The sequence below is a fragment of the Pan troglodytes genome, chromosome 8, assembly GCF_028858775.2.
Source record: "Pan troglodytes isolate AG18354 chromosome 8, NHGRI_mPanTro3-v2.0_pri, whole genome shotgun sequence".
NCBI lineage: Eukaryota > Metazoa > Chordata > Mammalia > Primates > Hominidae > Pan > Pan troglodytes.
The window spans coordinates 83,622,501-83,639,015 of record NC_072406.2 but is presented as its reverse complement, the minus strand read 5'-3'; the positions used below and the strand labels follow the sequence as shown (position 1 = coordinate 83,639,015).

The window sequence follows — 16,515 nt, the reverse complement described above, 5'->3', positions numbered from 1 at the left end:
CACCCTTCCTCTTTTCATGACCCAAAAGCTTCACACGACTCCTAGTTCACTGTGTCCACATTTGCCCCCATTCAGACACACACACATACACACACACACACACACACACGCTTCCTCACAATCCACCACACCAGCCTCTTTTAATTTATTTTCTAGCCTTCTACCTCCTGCCCTTCCCCAGTAACTACTTTCTAACCTTTACTAAGGACAAGTATATCTTTTTTAAAATACTCAGTTTAAGAAAAAATATTTCACATCTGCATGAGCAATACACAAATCATAATTCTTAAAAATAACAAATTGTAGGCCAGAGTAATCATAAGTAAATTGATATTGATAAATAAGCTTTTCTCCAGAGCAGTAGGTGGTTTATTTTAATCTAATGAGTTTTGTATTTTCCCAGCTTTCAGATTCCATGATGAAGGGCTGTCTGCAATAGAATTACGACGCTCTCTGAAATATTGTAATTTAATGCCTCATTTTGTCAAGACTTTCTTGAAAATGAGATTTGTTCCCAGTGAAGAATTTTACTCGGCTCTTTCTCATATGCCCCCACCCACTCCCCAGGCACACAGGTTCTCCTCAGGTGGGGCAGGTGGTGGGGCGCAAGGGCAGGGGGCCAACAGGCCAGGTTAAATAAACATGGTGGCAGAAGGCAGAGGGCTGGGCAGGGAGCAGGAGTGGAACCGCTCCTGGCTGGACACAGCCTTGCTGTCTGACTGGGCATTACCCAAGGCCCACTCTGGGCCTAACACTGCCTCCTGCAAACAAAGAGGGGATCACAGGCTTCATCTTTCCTATGAGGAGCTGAAAGGGCTCCTATTTGGGGGTTAAAGAGAGCAGTATAAGAACCTGGAGACCTCTGAAGACTGGAGAGAATGACAGACCCCACAGGCAGGGGAGCAGCAGAAACCAAGGGTTGGGGGGAAAGGAACAAAGCTATTTGCAGAGAGCCTCTGGGGGTCATATGGTTGAATGCCCTCCAGGGACAGGGAGCTCAGCACCTCCTCAGCCAGCCTGCTGCTCTGTGAGGTTACTATAGCCAGGCGATGGGGGGGACCTTCCGGATGGGGGTGGTGCCGAGAAATGCTGAAGTGAGTAAAGCAGAGGCCAAGAGAGCAGCCAGGCTGACTGCCAAACTTGCTATGTGAGCTTGCATGAGCTGCTTAGCTGCTCTGTGCCTCAGTTTCCCTAATCTCTTAAATGGAGATAATAGTCATACCTACTTCATAGGGTTGTTATAAGTATCAAATAACATAATACTTGTGAAATCTCTGGAATACAAACTCACCTATATTAAGTTCCCAATAAGTGCTATTATTAGTAACAGCAGCATCACCATCACCATCATCATCATCACCATTGCCATCATCCCATCATCATCATCACCATTATCATCACCATCACCATCGTCATCACCATCATCATCATCACCATTACCATCACCATCATCATCATCACCATCACCATTACCATCATCATCACTATCATCATCGTCATCACTATCACCATCATCACCATCACCATCATCATCATCACCATCATCATTATCATCACCATCATAATGACCATCATCATCATCATCACCATCACCATCATCATCACCATCACCATCATCATCATGTGTGTGCATAGACTACTGGAGAGGATGCTGAGAAAGCAGAAAAGGACAACTTCTGGGAGCGAAGCCTAGGTGTCTGGAGGAGAGAGGTGGGAGAGAAGGGTTTCACTGGATTCCGCTTTGGGCCTTTTGAATTTTCTACATATGTTATTATTGCCTGCCCAAAAATAAAATTGAAAAAAAAAGATAATTTGGTATTTTAAAAAAGAGAAAGGAAGAAAGACAAATTGCTCTTCTAATGTACCCCAATCTGTCTTCCAGTAACTTTCCCTCTCTATTTGGATTTCTGGACTCTGGAGTCACACAGTCAACCCCCGCCTTTTAAAGGAAGTCATTCATTGGCTCAATAAACCCTTCCTGAGCACCAGCTATAGCTGCTGAGTGCAAGGCATCCAGCAGTAGCTGGGACAGACTCCATCCCTACAGCCTGGCAGGTGAGAGACATGCTCAGCCTCACCATCTGGGTCCCAGGTGCCCCAAGTGAAACCCCTGGTGACATCACCTGCTCCCCTTCTTGGCCCACTCTCCCCTAAACAGCTGTTCTCCTGCCTGAATAAAGTTTCAGGTCCCCACTTTTGATTGTTAAATTAGATGAGTTCACCACTTACTGATACACATACTGAGGTGTTTACAGGTAAAGTGAGCTGCTGTTCACAAGTAACTTTGAAATGCATCCAAAACAATGGTCTGATGGAAGGATGGGAAGTGAATAGATAGAAAAAGTAAAGGAAATGTAACAAAATGTACTCTATAGAATTCCAGTGGTGAGTACCTAGGTGTTCACTGGACAAGTCTTTTGACCTTTCTGCATGCTCAAAAATTAATTAAAATGTTAGGGGGAAATTAGGAGAATTCAAAACCACCAAACCTCCAGGTGGTTTTTCACATCTGAGTGTCCCTTCAATGCCCTTTTCCTATGGGCTAGAGACTTTCCATGGGGAAATGTCCCTGCATGTCCATGTTAAAGGGCCTGGGTGTTGCCTCCAGGGCCTTTCTCATACCAGCCCCCACTGGAAAGGGCACAATGATGTACTGGGGTGGACAGGGAGCAGGGGGAGAGCAGAGGCTAAGGGATGTTGCTCCATTCCCCCTCAAGGTCACTTCATTCTTCAGAGAGTCCATTCCTGTAGCACAAGCAGCTCTGGGACAGGCCCAGCTAAGGAGAAGAAAGGTATTGCAAGGAGAAGGGAAGGGAGCCATAGAGGGAGAGGAGAGTATGCATATGTCTTAGAGGGCAGGGAGAGGAAGTGGGTGGCTGAATCCATGCTGAGGCCACAGAGGAACACTAACCCTCAGTCCCCTCAAAGTAATGCTATGAAACCCCTAACACCTTCCCACAGTTTTTTCTTACTTGATAGTAAAATAACAAAAACAAAGCTAAAAATTTATTATTATAGTAGCTCTCCTTTGTTGAGTGCATACTACATGCAAACATTGTGTTTATTAGTTAGTTCCCACAGCCATCTGATGAGGAGGATGCAATTATTGCTATACCCATTTCACAGATAAAGAGATTGAGACTAAGAGAGAAGAAGTCATTAACCCAAGGTTACTCAGCTAGTAAACAGTGAACCAGGATTTAAATCCCCATTGGGTACCACTTGCAATTATGATTTAATAACCATGGCAGACAATCTCCATGAGACTAGAAAATTGGGTCCAAAAAATAAAAATCCACTTGAAGGTACCAGAGAACCGTCAGGTTAGACAGAAGCTGCGGTATGATGATCCAGAGAACGGAATCTCCCAGAGGTAAGCCCAGACTTCTGAGAGCCTATTTTGCACTCAGAGCTTTGGCACAGAATGAGAATGGAAGAGCGGGCAGAATGTTGGCCTTCCTGTGAGCCTGGATCAAGATTGAGTTGGGGCTAACAAGGCAGCAAGGACTTGAGGATCCCAGATCCCAGAGAGGAGGGAGGCACAGAGACATGAACTCAGACCCCTGGAGAGTTGCTGATGGACTGTGGATGAACTAGATGAAGATGAAGCATTACAATGACTAACCTAATCTGGAGTCAGCTCAGGCCCTGACTGGATTAAGATGATCAGCTGCTCTGCTGCCTGCTGGATGATACAATGAATCTTCCCTGAAGAGAAACAGCATCATTCAGATCCTCTACAATTTTTCACACAAAATGACTGACATTCATTAAAACATTACTAGCTATATCATAAACAGGAGAAAGAAAAAAACAGTCAATAAAAACAAGCCCATAGGTGACTCAGTTACTAGATTATCAAATATGGGCTTAAAAATTATAGTGATTAATATGTTCAAGACAATAGTTGAAAAAAGATGAATGATGTCACCAAGGAACTAGAAACTTCAAAACAAATAAAAATAAATTCCCAAAAGGAATAATACAATAATTAGAATCAGGATCTTAATAGATGGGTTTAGCAGTGAATTAGATACAGTTGAAGAGAAGATGAGTGAACTGAAAATAGACCCGCAGAAAATAACTGGAATGAGCTGGGTGCAGTGGCTCATGCCTGTAATTCCAGCATTTTTAAGGCCAAGGCAGGCTGATCACTTGAGCTCATGAGTTCGAGACCATCCTGGGCAACATGACAAAACCCCATCTCTACAAAACATACAAAAATTAGCCAGGCATCATGGTGAGCACCTGTAGTCCCAGCTACTTGAGAGGCTGCACTGGGAGGATGGCTTGAGCCCTGGAGGTGGAAATTGCAGTGAGCTGAGATTGTGCCACTGCACTCTAACCTGGGTGATAGAGACAGAACTTGTCTCAAAGAAAAAGGACAGATGAGAACGTGATAAAATAGCTTAAGAGATATATGGGACATGGTGAAAATATCTAGTACATGTGTATAATTTAAGTCCTGAAGAAAGAGAGAGATTAAGTCAGAAGCAATAGTTGAAAATATAATGACCAAAAATCTTTTGAAACTGATTGAAATATCAAGCCAAAGATTGGATAAATCCTAAGGATACAAAGTAGGATAAATAAAAGTATAACTGTAGAAAACCAAAGGCAAGGTCGGGCACGGTGGCTTAGATCTGTAATCCCAGCACTTTGGGAGGCCGAGGCAGGCGGATCACCTGAGGTCAGTAGTTTGAGAACAGCCTGGCCAACATGGTGAAACCCTGTCTCTACTAAAAATACAAAAATTAGCTGGGTGTGGTGGTGTGCGCCTGTAGTCCCAGGTACTTGGGAGGCTGAGGCAGGAGAATCACTTGAACCCGAGCAGCAGAGGTTGGCAGTGAGCCGAGATCGTGCCACTGCACTCCAGCCTGGGTGACAGAACCAGACTCCGTCTCAATTTAAAAAAAAAAAGAAAAGAAAAGAAGAAAAGAAAAGACAAAAAAGAAAGAAAGAAAAAAAAAGAAAAGCAAAGGCAAAACAAAAAAAGAAAAAAAATTTAAAGGAGCCAGAGAGAAAAGACACATTAATTCAAAAGTGCTAATAAAACTTATAGGTGACTTTTTGAAACAAACAATGGGAGCCAGAAGGCAATGAAATGAATGACCTCTTTAGTGTGACAAGAAAATTTTATACTCAGTAAAAATATCCTTCAAAATTGCCGGGCATGGTGGCACATGCTTGTAGTCCTACCTATTTGGGAGACTGGGGTGGGAGGATCGCTTGAGCCCAGGAGTTCAAGGTTGCAGTGACCTATGATCACACCACTGCACACTCTAGCCTGGGTGACAGAGTGAGACCCTGTCTCTAAAAATAAAAAGCAAAGGTATAATAAATACATTCGAAGATCAGCAAAAACTGCAAAAATTCAATAGCAGATCCACACCAAAAGGAGACATCTTCAGACAATGAGAAAATTACTCCAAAGGAAAAAAAAATGTAAAATACAATGAAGAATAAAGAATATCAGGGTAAATATGTAAGCAAACGAATGCTGGCTGAAAGAAAATAATGTCTTATGGATGTAAAATATATATACAATTAAAATTTATAACAACCACTAACACTAAAGGTAGAAATGGAGTAAATGGAGTTAAAGTGTTCCAAAGTCCTAGCTTTGTCCAAGAGATAGTAGAAAAAAAATAATAAGTTAAGAATACAGGCTATAGCTGGGGACAGTGGCTTATGCCTGTAATCCCAGCACTTCAGGAGGCCAAGGCGGGCGGATCACTTGAGGTCAGGAGTTCTAGACCAACCTGGCCAACATGGTAAAACCACTTCTCTACTAAAAATACAAAAATTAGCCGGGCGTGGTGGTGCACACCTGTAATCCCAGCTACTTGGGAGCCTGAGGCAGGAGAATTGCTTGAACCTGGGAGGTGGAGGTTGCAGTGAGCCAAGATCATGCCACTGCACTCAATAACCATAGAAAAGGTGAAAAATAAATCAGTAAGGACACCAATATCTGAATGATAAGATGTACATATTTAACCTCATCGATAAAATTGAACACGGTATACAATAACAGAATAAACACTATTCTTGTGGGACAATGAAAAATATTTATAAAAATTCCCCATGCTGGGCCATAAAGTAACTCTCAAAACATGTCAAAGAACTGGAATCAGTAAAAGTATATTCTTTGATCATAACAGAATTAAGCTTAAAAACAACTGTAAAAAGTATGAAATCCCCAAATGTTTGGAAATAAAGCAATGAGGTTTAAAAACCCATAAATCAAAGAGGAATCTATAACAGAAATTAGAAAACACTTTGAACCTCACAACAATAAAAATATGACATCAAAATTTGTGACATACTAATAGCTGTGCTTAAAAGAAAATTTACAGCCTTAAGTTCAGATTTTAGAAAAGAAGAAAATCTATAAAACAATGAGCTATGTATGTATCTCAAAAAGTATTTTAAGAAGTAAATTAAAACTGAAGAAAAGAAATACAAATTCTGATGAAAAATTAATGACATAGAACACAAAATTTAATACACAAAAATCGGTAAAACTGAAAAGTTGTTTTTTTGAAAAGATCAATACAATTGATTAATCCAGTGATCAACAAGATGACAAAGAAAATGAGACGGATGGCTGGGCACAGTGGCTCACGCCTGTAATAGCAGTTTAGGAGGTAGAGGAAGGAGGATCATTTGAGCCCAGGAGTTGAAGAATAGCCTAAGCAACACAGCGAGACCTCATCTCTACAAGTAATTTAAAAATTAGCCAGGTGTGATAGTGCATTCCTGAGAAGGCTAAGACAGGAGGATTGCTTGAGCCCAGGAGGTAGAGGTTGTAGTGAGCTGTGATCATGCCACTGCACTCCAGCCTGGACACTAGAGTGAGACCCTATCTAAAAAATAATAACAATCATAATAAAGAAATAAAAATGAAAGAGAAGATATATGTTACCAATTTCATCCATGAAAAGATATCACTGTAGATTCTACAGAGAGTATAAAAATGCATGAGGACAATTAAGGAGATTTTACAAATAACTTTATGTCAATTCATTTGGAATTATGTATAAAATGGATAAAATTCTAAAAAATGCAATGTACTAACATTGACACACAAAAACATAAGAATATAAATGGTCCTATATTTATTACAGAAATTGAAACTGTACTTTATAACTTTCCCACTAAGAAATCTAACCTCACATGGCTTCTCCATCGAATTGTTCTAAACTTTTAAGGATAAAAATAACACAAATCTTATCCACACTCCTCCAGAAAACAAACAGAAAAAGAAGGAACAGTTCCCAATTTGTATTATGAGGTCAGCAGAACTCGATACTATAATCTGACAATGATTTTACAAGAAAGAAAAATCACATGAACACAGATGAAAAAAATCTTAAGCAGAACATTAGCAATTCATTTATGCCAAAATACAGTCAAACAAAAGCTGTTGTAGCTATTGCAATAACAGATAAGGGGTTATGAGAAGAATAACACATCATGACAAAGTTGGATTTATTCCAAGAATGCAAGGTTGGTTAACTTTTGAAAATCAACCAGTGTAATTTACCACATTAGCAGAAGAAAGAAGGAAAATTATATGATCATTTCAATAGACACAAACATACATTTGATAAAATTCTATGCACATTTATGAAAAAACTCTTAACAAAAAGGAACAAAAGTGGCCATAAATGGAAAAGCCCACAGCTAGTATCATACACAATGGCAAAAGACTGAATGCTTTTCTCCTAAGATCAGGAACAAAACAAGGATGCCTTCTATTGCCATTTCCATTTAACATAGTATTGGACATTGTAGCCAGAGCAATTAGACAAGAAAGAGAAAGAAAAGGTGTGCAAATTGTAAAGGAAGAAGTAAAATTATTTCTCTTTGCAGAAGACATGATCATACATGCAAAAAACTCTAACAATTACACACACACACACACAAACACACACACACACACACAAAACCCAGGAGCTAACAAATTCAGCAAAATTGCAGTACAAAAAATCAACACACAAAAATCAGTTGTATTTCTAAATACCAATAATGAACAATCAGAAAAGGAAATAAGGAAAACAGTTCCATTTACAATAGCATCAAAAAGAAGACAATATTTAGAAATAAATTTAACCCAGGAAGCAAACAACTTGTACACTGAAAACTAACAAATATTGCTAAGCTAGGCATGGTGGCACATGCCTGTAGTCTCAGCTGCTTGGGAAGCTGAAGCAAGAGGATCAACTTGAGCCCAGGAGTTTGCCTCCAGCTTGAGCAACATAGTGAGACCTCATCTCTAAAAAAAACAATTTTAAGGAAAAGAAAGTAAAGAAGACATAAATAAGTGAAAAGACATCCCATGTTCATAAACTGGAAAACTTAGTATTGTTAAGATACCATATTTAATATTGTTAAGATAGTACTATTGTTCAGATACACTACTGCCCAAAGCAATCTACAGACTTAATGCAATTCTTATCAAAAGCTCAATGGTGTTTTTCACAGAAATAGAAAAACCCATTCTAAGATTTTATGTGGAATCTCAAAGTACCCCCAAATAGTCAAAACCATCTTGAAAAAACAAAAGAACAAAGTTGGAGTACTCACACTTTCTATTTCAAAACTTACTACAGAGCTACAGTGATCAAAAAGGTAGAACTTACATAAAGACAGACTTACAGACCAATGGAACAGAACTGAGAGCCTAGAAATAAACTGTCACATAAACAAACAATTGATTTTTAACAAGGGTGCTAAGATCATTCGATGGGGAAAGGACAGTTTTTTCAACAAATGATGCTGAGAAAACTGTCTATCCACATGCAAAATAATCAAGTTGGACTCTAATCTTATACCATATACAAAAATTAACTCAAAACAGATAAAAGACCTAAACATAAGAACCACAACTATAAACTTCTTAGATGAAAACACAGGGGAAACCACGATATTGGATTTAGCAATGATTTATTGGATATGACACCAAAAGCACAGGCAACAACAACAGCAAAAAGGTATTTGTACTTCATCAAAATTAAAAATTTTTCTGCATCAAAGCACACTATCTATGGAGCAAAAAAGCCACCCAGAGGATGGTGAACATATCTGTAAATCATACATCTGATAAAGGATTAATATCCAAAATATATAAAGATCACCTACAAGTCAACAGCAACAAGACAAACAACCCAATTCAAAAATATTTTGCCATAAAAGATATACAAATAAGCCCATGAAAAGATGTTCAACATCACTAGCCATTAGGGAAATGCAAATCAAAACCACAGTGAGATACCACTTCACACCCATTAGGATGACTATTATCAAAAAACAAAAAATTAGCTGGGTGCAGTGGTGTACTCCTGTAGGCCCACCTACTTGGGAGGCTGAGGCGTGAAGATCACTTGAGCTCAGGAGTTCTAAACTGTAGTGGACAACTGTGTAGTGTAGTTTAGAAGTGTGCACTACAGTTTAGTGTAGCCACTGCACTCCAGCCTGGTCAACACAGCAAGACAACCAACTCTGAAAAATAAAATAAAATAATAAGTGTTGGTAAGTAAGTGGAGAAATTGTCAGCCTTGTACATTGCTAGTGGGAATATAAAATGGTGCAGCTACAATGGCAGTTCCTTGAAAAATTAAACATAGAATTACCATATTATCCAGGAACTCCACACCTAGGTATACACTCAAAAGAACTGATAGCAGAGACTCAAACAGGTATTTGTACACCAACATTCATAGCATCATTATTCATAAGAACCAGAAGGTGGCAACAATCCAAATGTCCATTAACAGATGAATGGATATAAAATATGGTATATTCATACATGGAATATTATTCAGCTTTTAAAAGGCCTTAAATTCATACACCTACTAGAACATGGATGAATCTTGAAAACATTATGCTAAGTGAAATAAGCCAGACATAAAAGGATGAATATTGTATGATTCCACTCATACCAGATACCCAACATAGGCAAATTCATAGAGAAATAAATTAGGATCAAGGTTACATGGGCAGATGGGAGAAGGAATGGGGTGTTACTGTTTAATGGGTACAGTATTTCTATTTCAGATGATGCAGAAGTTTTAGAAATGCATAGTGGTGATAGTTGCACAACATTGTGAATATACTAATGCCACTGAACTGCACACTGAAAAAGGGCTTAAAAGGTAAATTTTATGTTATGTACATTTTACTATAATTTTGAAAAAAATTAGAAGAAAACTTCCCTAATTTGAAAAATGACAGCTATTAAAAGAAACCTACAGCAAACATCATACTTAATGATAAAATATTGAAAGCTTTCTCCTTGATACCAGAATTGAAGTAAGTATGCTTATTATTACCACTTCCATTCAATATTATGCTAGAACTCCTTGCCATTGCAATAAAGCAAGAAAAATGATATAAGTATTGTAAAAGAAGATATAAAACTGTTATTATTTATAGAAAACATAATCATATATGTTTTAAAAAATCAAAAAATGCAATAACCTATAAGAATAAATAAGTAAATTTAACAATGGTTGTGTAATCAATGAAAAAATCAGTTATACTTCTATATGACAAGTTAATAATACAAAATGAAAAAATTTTGAATTACTTACAATAGTATCGAAAAACATAAAACACATAGAAGGAAATCCAGTTTTAAAAATATAAGAATGCTACACTAAAAAGCATTATTGAATATAATGTATTAAAACTTAGAAAAATAGAGGAGTATATCTTGTTCATGGATTGAAAAACTCAATATTGTAAAGATGTCAATTTTCCTCAAATTGACTTACATATTTTTGATGCAGTCTCAATCAAAATCTCAGCAGGGTTTTTATGGAATTTCAGAAGCCAATTCTAAAATGTATATGTAAATGCAGAAAGCCAAAATTCAACAAGAGTCTTGAAGAAGAACAAAACTGAAGAATTTACACTGGCAATATCAAGACTACATCTGTAAAGCTATAGTAATTAAGCTCTAAAGCTTGTGTTGGTAAAAGGATAGTCAAATACTTATAGAATTGCATATACCTATATGTACACCAAAGGACACACATACAAATGTTCTTAACAGCCTCTTTTTTAATAGCCAAGAATAAAAGCAACCCGCCAGTCCAACAACAGTAGAATGGATGAATTGTGGTATATTCACAACATGGAATACTACGCAGCAATGAAGAGAAACACATTAACTATACGCAACAGGATGACTCCCACAAACAAGTTAAGCAGAAGGAAACATCACAAAGAGAACCCACTGCATTATTCAACTTATATAAAGTTCAAAACAGGCAAAATGAATCTATTGTATTAGAAGTCAGGATAGGAGTTAACTTCAGAGGATGACGGGTGATGGCTCTGGTAATCGCTTTTTTCTTAGTCTGGGTGGCAGTTACATGAGCATGGCCCTTTTGTAACAACTCAGGATAAGCACATTTGCACACTTTTCTGCATGTATTATACTTCATTTAAAAAGTTGCCTTAAGAAGTCCCTTAGCACCAACATCAGTGCTACTAACAGCTGTCCTGCTTTGCCTCTCTTCCTGCCCTCCTGCCATGGGAAGCACAGTGCTGGTGGGCATAGAGCAAAGCTGCAGCCTCAGGGCAAGGGACCTCCCAGTCCTGGAAATCTTCCAGGACTGCACCCCCTCAACCTACAGCCTTTCTCATAGGTATGATAGTTACTCTTGGCACCCCCAGGCAGCCTGCAAGACTGTGAGCTCCCAGAATGCAGAAGCTGAGAATAACAGTAGCATAATAATAAACAATAGCAACATTTGTTGAACATTTACTATGTGCCAAGCACTTTTTCTAAGCATTTTATGTGCAATAACTCATTTAATCCTCCCAATAACCCTTTGAATTGGGTACTATTCTTCTCATTTTGCGGAAGAGAAAACAAGACACAGATGAGTAATGATTAATTAAATTGCCAGAAGCCCACACAGTTCATAAGTGAAAGAGCTAGGATTTGAACCTGGGTGGTCTGGCTCCAGAGCCAGAAACACTTCCTCTCATTTAGGGTATGGGCCCAGAGGTAAGGCCTGGTGCTCAGAGCCCTGGCCACACCCACCCAGACCAGGCACAAAGGGAGAGATGCTTCCCATTTCTTACAGGCAGGCCAGTGTGTCTGTGGACAGCAATGAGGTGTGTACCCTCTTGAAAGACTGGTTCTAAGACTTCAGGGCAGCAGGCAGGCCCCAGCCCATGGGACTGGGCTCTTAAGCCTGGGGAAGCAGGTTGAGGCTGCAGCATGGGTCTGGGGAGAGAAGTCCCTTTCTAGTCCTAGGGAAGAGGGTCTTGGAGCTCCTCAGGGGTCAGGCCCCTGCTGACAGCACTCAGAACAAAGGAGGAAGTAGACACCAAGGGCACCTTTTCCTGTCCCAAGCACTGCCCAAGTGCCCTCTGCTTTCCACTCCCAAATCATTTCATCCATCCCACCCCCAGGCCAGCAGTCAGGAAACAGCCACGTGGAAGGTAAAGCCAGTCTACTCTGGGAATGAATTCTAGCGCCTCCCCATCCTCCATCCCTTACCCAACATACCACATAACAAGTTTTTCCTTGGGTCTGCCTTTAACCCCTCCCGGTACAGTTTCCTCTCAGTTCCCTTTGCTCTTAAACAATGAGTTTAAGCTCATTGCCCTTGGAAGAGGCCCTCACCTATGCTCAGAGACTTTCTTTGTCTACCTGAGAGGTACTGGGGTTCACCAGCCCCTTTGTGTCAGGTCTGGATGAGTTTAGCCAGAGCTTCATGACGGACCCCACACATTAGAAGGGAACACCAGGGAATCCCCTACCCCTTACATCAAACAGGGCCCCTTTGTCAGAGGCCAAAGCCTCAGGAGACAAAAAGTCCTGCCCAGGAGCCTTCTTAGTCTACAGCAGCCAGATACTTAAAAGTGACATCACACGTCTGTTCCAGAGACTAGGGGCAGGCCTGATATCCAGTTCAGCAAACAAACCTTGTGATCAGGCCAAGGGGCAGGGTGCAAGAGAAAGCCCACCCTTACATCAGCCAATGCATGCACATGCACAGACACACACACACACACACACATGCACACATGGCCAAGGCCGTCTGCACCAACACTAGAAAGGAGAGGCAGCAAGTTAGTACCACGGTCTTCTGAGCCAGGCAGTTAAAAGGAAAGTAGGAAGGAAAAACAGATAAACTATGTCTACACCTGGCCTTTCCCATTCCCCTCTGCCCTTGCCCCTGACACCCAGGCCCTCCACAGCGGCTCCCAAGGAAGCTGTGAAACACACAGGTGCAACGAGGTCACCTAGTTAACAGCCTCTCTCCCGCTGTATTATTCATGGGCTCCCTTCTTCCGGCCTGAGCTCCAGTTTCCAACAGCCCTCAGGCAGGCAGCAGACACAGCTTGGCAGGTCAGCTGCCTGGCAGGTCCTAGCCCATGGCCACCCCCACTCTCTACACCCCATGCCTGTCCCAGCCCCTCCTAGGATGTAGCCATCCCATGGTAACTCAGACCCAGCGGTCACCAGCACTTCAGGTGAGGGGGAGAATTTGGGGGCAGTGAGGAAGATCAGAGAAGGAAAACCTTGGCCTTGGCTGAGTCAGGCATGAGATGCTGATATTTCCTAAGGAGATGCAATTCTCTCTCTTTCTCTCTCTCTCTCTCTTCTTCTAACACACACACATCCTGAATTGATTGCCCTGAATACAGCACTCTGAATAAGTGTGAGAGCTCATGGGGGACAAGGGCCATGCTTTGTCTACTTCTGTATCTCAGTGTGCCCTGCATAGTATCCTGCAAACAGTAGGTGCTTAATAAATATCAATTGACTTGTACAAATCCAAAAAAGATGGATGTCAAATTGTTAAGAGTGAGCATAAAGAGTTACATCAAGCCATTGCAAAGACATTGCTCCTGGGGTTTCGAGATCGTCATGTTATTTAAATGTCCAACTGCATATATCTCGTAAATCCCACATAATTCAAGTCATTAATACTTAGTAAAAATTAATTACAATGACACATACTATTTGCATAGCATGATTTTTAGGTTATCGCGACTCATTTTGCTGAGCACTTTTATGTCTCTCATGAGAGCCCCCTACTCACTGAATCAAGTAATTGGTCAGAAGGGGATTTTTCCCCTATTTTACAGATGAGAAAACTGTGGCTCAGAGAATTAAAGCACTTGGGTCAATGAAAGGACTATCACTAAAGTCTTCACACACTTGCCAGGGGCATTTTTCTTCATTATTCACACCTATTTCACTGCCTCATGATTACCACACATACAGCAACATGATAAAACTACAAGCTCTGATAAGGTTACTTGGGTCGAGACCTGGAAAGCCCAGGCTAAGGTCAGCTTAGGACTAAGATGCACGGCCAGAAATACCCAAGAGCTCCTGAGCCAGCCTGGCCAATGGTGGGGAAAGGTGTGGGGTTGGGGTTAAATTATAGACACCACTGCATGCAAACCCCTAGCTTTACAGATGGGAAGGGCTGGGGTCCAGGCAAGTGCAGAGACCCTGACATACATGGCCTTCCCAGATGGGGGCAACCTGCTCAGGGTAGAAAACCATCCACCTCATTCACTCCCATGGATGTTTAAATCCCAGCCAGCCTCACTCTCTCACATCCCCTGCCCAAATGCTGGAGGCGCCTGAACATTCAACCTCAGCCCAGGATCAATTATAGGGGAAGTCAGGACTGTAATAAACACACCTGGCAGGGCTGGATAGAAAGGGGGTGACCCAGAACCCAGCCCCAGCTCTGTCATTGCCTCTCTGTGGATCCCAGGTGGGACTTTTGTCCTTTCTTGAGTTCAGTTTCCATCTGTATAGTGAAAGGTTTGGCTCTGGCCTTCTGTAAGTGCAGTACAAAGTAATGATCAAGGAATCAGACTGCCTTCATGCAAAAATCTGCCTCACCGCCTGCAAGCTATGTGACTTTGGGCAAATTGCTTATCCTCTCTGTGCCTCATATTTCTCACCTGTAACATATGAGTAACAGCTGACCCTAATTCGTAGGGTTGTTGTAAGGACTAAGTGAGGTATTTTAGATGAAGTGCTAAGCTCAGGGCCTGGCACACAGTAAGTACTTAATAAATGTTTCTCATTACTACTGTCAGCTCTGACACTAAGTCTATGGTCATAAACTGGCCATCTATGGGCCACATGCAGCTTGCCAAAGGGTTTTCCCTACCATAGACACTTCACAAGGGTAGGGGCCACTGATGGGCCCCAAGGGCCTAGAACAGCACCTGGCACACAGTAAGGGTTCAATGACTATTTCCTAAATGAATGAATGGCCTCGCTGTGTTTTCAAATATTAAATTCGTTGCTAACATCTCAAATAGAAAGATTTTTTTTTAATCTCGATGTTTAGATTCTTTTGAAAAATCAAAGTGTCCGGCAAGCCTAAAAGCTGTTCTGTACTGCTGCTTAGCAACATAGACCAAACAGTAGCAGGGGCCCCCATTAGCCGAGGTAAGTATGTGCAGTTTGCCACAGTGTTTTCCCAGTTGTCTGGACCCTGGAGCCACCTGAATGCCTCCTGGGGGAACCCTGACACCCTTGGCCCAGGGTATATCACAGGAGAAGTGCAGACAGCATGGAAAGTTTGCATTTACCTGGCCCCAGGGCTTCTGCCCCCAGAGATTGCCCCAGGTCTGCTAAGTGCCCATGATACTCTGGCATCCAAGCCCCCTCTGCTGTGGACAGGCCAGACCCTCTTCCCCAGAGGAAAGCCTCAAACACTCCACGTTGCTGCAACTTCCTTAGCTTTCTAGGCTGTGTCACTCCCTGCTTGGAAAACTCCCAAAAGCAAAAAGCAACAGAAAGATGAATTTAATACTTATCCTTCTCACAGAAAGAGCACAGAGATAGGGAGACACATCTTGGGATGCTCAGGTGGGAAGATCACTTGAGCCCAGGAGGTCAAGGCTGCAATGAACTGTGATCTCACCACTGCACTCTAGCCTGGGCGACAGAGAAAGACCTTGCCTCAAAAAAAAAAAAAAAAAAATTACCTGCTTTTTTTAACTTTTTCCAAGTGGATACTAGAAAATTTAAAACTGCACATGTGGCTTGCATTATTTTTCTACTGGGCAGTGCAGCTGTGGACTCTCAGCTTGAAGTCCCAGCAACGAGATGGAGGTTGGGACACAGGTGATGCTCAGTATTGGCTGAGGAATGGCCTCCCCAACAGTAGAAGTGAGATCTTAAAGCACAGACAGGATGGGTTTGGAAGGATCCCCCACCCCACCACCCAGTTATGTTCTGGTTTTCTAGTGAAAGTCCATCCGTGGCTGGGCACGATGGCTCATGCCTGTAATCCCAGCACTTTGGGAGGCCAAGGCAGGTGGATCACCTGAGGTCAGGAGTTCAAGACCAGCCTGGCCAACATGGTGAAATCCCATCTCTACTAAAAATACAAAAATTAGCCTGGCGTGATGGCATGCACCTGTAGTCCCAGCTACTTGGGAGGCTGAAGCAGGAGAATTGTTTGAATCCGGGAGGTGGCGGTTGCAGTGAGCCGAGATTGCACCACT

The 16,515-nt window shown here is 41.4% G+C and overlaps 1 protein-coding gene across 2 annotated transcripts in view; it reads right to left on the bottom strand.

Moving 5' to 3' along the window:
• Positions 1-16,515, bottom strand: part of CDH23 (cadherin related 23) — a 419,047-nt gene that overhangs the window by 393,986 nt on the left and 8,546 nt on the right. The window lies entirely within an intron of this gene.